General features: G+C 34.4%; 1 long non-coding RNA gene across 1 annotated transcript in view; it reads right to left on the reverse strand.

Annotated features, from left to right (window-relative positions):
- LOC106765197 overlaps positions 1-3,344 on the reverse strand; it is a 5,550-nt gene extending 2,206 nt beyond the window's left edge. The window contains exons 1-2 of the long non-coding RNA XR_001376017.2: positions 3,229-3,344; positions 3,075-3,149 (exon numbers count right to left, since the gene is read on the reverse strand). This is a non-coding gene — a long non-coding RNA (uncharacterized LOC106765197). The remainder of the gene's footprint in view (positions 1-3,074; positions 3,150-3,228) is intronic.
- Positions 3,345-5,041: the final 1,697 nt, after the last annotated feature.

The raw sequence follows: 5,041 nt of genomic DNA on the forward strand, positions 1-5,041 counted from the left end.
GGATTCCCTACAGTTTTGTTGGTATACGAAAACTAATGCCTAGTTAAAAGCTTTTAATGAGGGTACATGTTTTTTGGAATTCCCATGAGGTAGTACTCATATTTCACATAGAGAGTAAAACTAAAAGCAGTTTTCATTTCTGCTAGCTGCATGTGTGATGTGGACTTGAAATCAGTGAAAGAGACTCGAGGAATGTCTCTGGCTTTTTTGTGTTCACTTTTGGGGACTTAGGGACAGATACAGCAACGACTAGGACACATGAAATTAAATCAACCACCTATATATCTCTCCCCATTTCAATCTTTTATATCATAACATACTATGTCACCACAGTATAGTTAACCATGGTTTGTAATATATATATATATATATATATATATATATATATATATATATATATATATATATATATATATATATATCAGATATAATGTTAGTGTATTTTTAGAAACTTGTTCAAATTTAAAAGTAGTTATGTATATCAGATATATATGTGTTTTCTTATAATCATTTTTTAATAATCTTCTTATCACTATCAGCAAATAAATATGTAATGTTTTTATATATAAAAAAGTATTACCTATTTGTTTGATAATTTAAACACTTTATTTTTTTTTTCTCTTTTGTTACTGCATTAGTAGGCATAGGATAAAGGAGTAGTGAAGTGTTGTTAGCCAACCTTTTCATCAGAGGAAGTTCCAATCCTTGAAGAGTCCAAATGAACCTTCAAGGAGTAAAACTGCTACTAGATCCATTCCGAGTTCTTGTGCAAAGTAACCCCGACAATCATAGTGTAATAACTCTAAATTCTTTCGATTGAATCCAATACAAGCTGCATCTTCATTTTTTTTTGTTCTTTTGGATGAATTGGATTCCAGAACTCTACACACCTTTCATTTATTTGGTTAGACAATTTAGTTTATATCTTTAGGGAGATATTTTGTTCTAACTATTTTCTTTATCTTGAACCGATTGAACTTCAAATCTTGACTATAAAGATGGAGTTCGGTATTATTCAAACCAAAGCGTGTATCTCAGGAAGGCACATTTTATTTTCTGAACTTTAGAGGCCCTGAATTGTTAACACCTAAAGAATGTATCAGAAGTGCTCTTAATTGAGACTAACTCCAAAATGCTCTTCATTTAATTGGAGTTTTACTTCAAATAACTCTCTTTTATTCTTCCAATCGTGTTTTAACAAAGACTAGTTTAAGAAAAATGTTTTAACAGCTAAAGAATTTGTTTTCTACTCAAAGTCAAGAGTTAAGGGAGGTACTAAATATACCAACATCAGTCAGGATGTGTAGATTTTGCTTAGTTTTATAATGGATTTCTTCTATAGTAATAATTGGTCATTGGTGTCTTTTTAATGATATTTAGTTCTAAATATAAAGAAAACATGGATCCACATTACCCTGTGTGGGAGTACTAAAAAAGATAGAGAAAAAAAACTTAAGATATAGTGTTTATCTTGAATATCAAAGTTCAAAGACAGTCACACAAATCATTCACTGCTTCAACTAAAAACTCCCACTAAAGTTAAATGTCACTGAACACTCACTCACTCATTCATTCCCCTCTTCTCTCTTTCCTTCTTTTCTTTACCACCAAAAAGATCAGCTCATCCATCCAAGAATCAATGATGGATACCCTAAGCCAAAATGCTGCTACCAAACACATTAACACAAAAGGACAAAACGCACACAGTTTTTTTCCTTCACCAAAAATATTTCCCAAACTAAAAACCATCTGTTACGTGGCATTTCCATACCCAAACTAGTCAAATCTCTGCATAAACTTCTTACTGCTGTATAGCTGTACGGGACCCACTCTTCTCCCTTCCTACTATTCTATCCTTCTTCTTCCCTTCTATTTATTATGCTCTTTCCTCCACCATTTTTCATACACCATTAATTATAAGACTAACAAAAGAAAACCCCTAGAATGAAACATGGTTGGTCTTAGCGTAGTGCTGGAAGTTCAGAAACCTTGTATCAATAAAAAGACACCTCAAGTCATTAACAAAATATACCTCGTTCTAAATATGTTTAACTTTATCCATGATTGATATTTAGTTCTATGATTAAATTAGTACCTTGATTTCACTAAACATGAGGTTTACTATTTCAGATTTTCAGTTTCAATTTTTATCTATCAATACACAAAGCAGTTTGTGAGACATAATACCTGTAGGAGTATGAAATGCAGCTAACGATCTCCTACCAAGATCTTCAGCTAACTTTAGTAACTGATTATCATGTGATGGAACTCTTATGCCCTACAAACAACATATGTGAACATAATAGTTGAGGACATTTCTCATGATGACAATGAGGAAAAAAATGAAGAAGAGGTGAAAGTTGAACAAGTGGATGAAGATAAGAAGTGTATGCAGTAGTTTTAGTCAAAATAGCTTAGAACCAGAAAAACAACCAAGACATTGTCATAAATAACAGAACATGTGATTCCAGTATATAAATAGTTAGTCTTACTCAAAGTACAGAATTTCCTATGAAAACATGACATTTCAATACTTACATATATCACCAGGACCCAAACCACCCATCGAACTAGACTAAATTCAAATACTGATATATATATATATAACTTACTTTCATTTCTATTCATTTCTTGGACATGCCTAAACATTAATTGAACATTAACCCCATCCAACTATCAAAGTTCACATTCATTCATACATAGGTATAAAGCTAACAAACGTTTTTTTCATATCCTAAAACTATCATATTTCTAATGCATCAATACACACAAAGCACTTGGTTATACTATTTATTCATATCTCTTTACCATATATCAATTTATATATGATGATCACCAGTTAACACCCTCACACAAATTCAGCAGCCAACATAGACAGACAGACAATTTCCAACTTAAAACAATAATAACATGTATTTTGGCTATATCGAAAGTTCATTTTCCAAAGTTCACCTAGTTACGACTACTTCAACACACCATTTTATCATATTTCACTCAACATACAATATAATTTATCAGACTAACACAATATAACATATTATAAAACATCTATTAAACCACGAATTAATACTTACCAGGTCCGGAAGGCAATTGGATGTCGAGCTTATGGAAGAAACCAACCTAGGGTTTCAGAAATGGGGATTTCCAACCTCCAAAGAATAGAGAACAATANTCGGTCAATGTAACATTATAGATACTACGAAAATGAAGGAAGCTTAGATTACTTACCAGATGAAGGTCTTAGCGAACCACGGAGGCTGAACGACAGTGTTTGCTGAACCAGACTCTTCCGCCAACGACGCACAAACACAATTAGGGAAAACGCTTCCAAGACCTTCACTGCGTTCCACAGAGGAGACTTCAAGTTAGGGTTCAACAAAGGTTCCAGTACGGCAACAACTTCGGTTTGACACAGGGCAAACGACAGCTCCAATGCGACACTACAGGTCCACTGAGGGACAATGGTCCTTCGGCTACACAGAAAGACAATTCGATGGAAGAACAACAACCCTTGACGAGGAAGAACAAGGCTCTCGACGAGGGAGAATGATGGCTTCACAACACAACAATCACTGACAACACAATCAGACAGAGAGAATCATGGTCGTCAGTGAGTGCGGGAGAACAATGGATTCGGTGAGGTAGGGCTCGCAAGGTCCAAAACCTAGAGCTCGAGAAGGGGGCAATGTTTTTGGTCGACAGAGAGGGAGGGAAACAAATGACACCAGCCTTCATCAAAATAATACATTATTATTAAGTTTTATCATTTTATTATTAATTACCTCCACCGTATATAAAATCAGTGTGTAAATATTTTGTTCACCTTATATACGGCCTTTTATACGGATCCTTCCTTCGCAAAGTTCCCGCCATCTCGTGCCAACCTTACCCACTGATATTATATACGGATATTCCGTATGTAGTATTTTTCTTTCATTATATACGGATTATCCGTATGTAACGGATCCGTATATAAAATTCGTATGTAAAATCGTTGTTACATACAGATTAAAATCCGTATATAATTATCCGTATATAATTGGCGATTTTCTTGTAGTGAATCTAGAAAGGTCTTACATTTGATTGGAAATCTACTTTGCTTAACTGTATAGTCACCCTCAAGTTAATTAAGAATGTACTTTAATTAATTTGAAACCCAAAAAATGATCAATTGAACAATAATCTGTGGATACCAATAATGAATCTATCTTGAAAAAGGAGTGGAATTAGTCTATTTCATTATAATTGTTTCAAAGTTTCCTATTTGTTCTTCAAACATTCTTCAAATATTAACTTCATTGGCATAGTTTGTCACTTTTATTCTTGAATAACATTCATAATTAAGAGTCAAATATTAAAGAGCAATTTTGTATTCATTGGGAGACGACTCATGTTATTTTAACCTTATTTACTTTCTTAAGAACTACTTGACAATACTGAAGTTTCCTTGAAATTAGTATTAATTTAATAGCTTCAACGACAACGTATCAGAGTGAAACCAGTTTTCCATTTGGACTTTGAGCTTCCTTGAGATTAGTCGAGTTCATCATGTTAAGTATAGCTTCACACATGTCTGGACGGGCCCCGGGCCCCTATCTAATGTTGGGTTATCATGAACCCTTAGAATTTGTTTCCGCCTACATTAAAAAAGCACTTTTCTGTATTAAGTCTCTTATTATTAAGGCATACCTTTTCGAAGACAACTTAATGGTGCGCTAGATGGTTGTCAGCAACTGTGGACATCATGACAATGTCATTTACATAGACCTCCATTATACTTCCTATGAGGTTAACGAACACCTTGAACATCAAACACCGATAGGTGGCCCTAGAATTTTTCAGGCCGAACGACTTGACTTTGTAATAATAATTGGCTCCTTCAATCATGAATAGAGCTGTCAAAACGAGTAACCCAACTCGACCCGGCCCGGTCAACCACGGGTTGGTCACTTAGTTAGCCAACCCAACCCGACTCATTTATTAGCGAGCCAGAAAAATTTGAACCTGGCTCGACCCACCACGGGTTAGTGGGTAGACGGGT

This window comes from Vigna radiata, chromosome 6 (genome assembly GCF_000741045.1).
Source record: "Vigna radiata var. radiata cultivar VC1973A chromosome 6, Vradiata_ver6, whole genome shotgun sequence".
NCBI classification, from domain to species: Eukaryota; Viridiplantae; Streptophyta; class Magnoliopsida; order Fabales; family Fabaceae; genus Vigna; species Vigna radiata.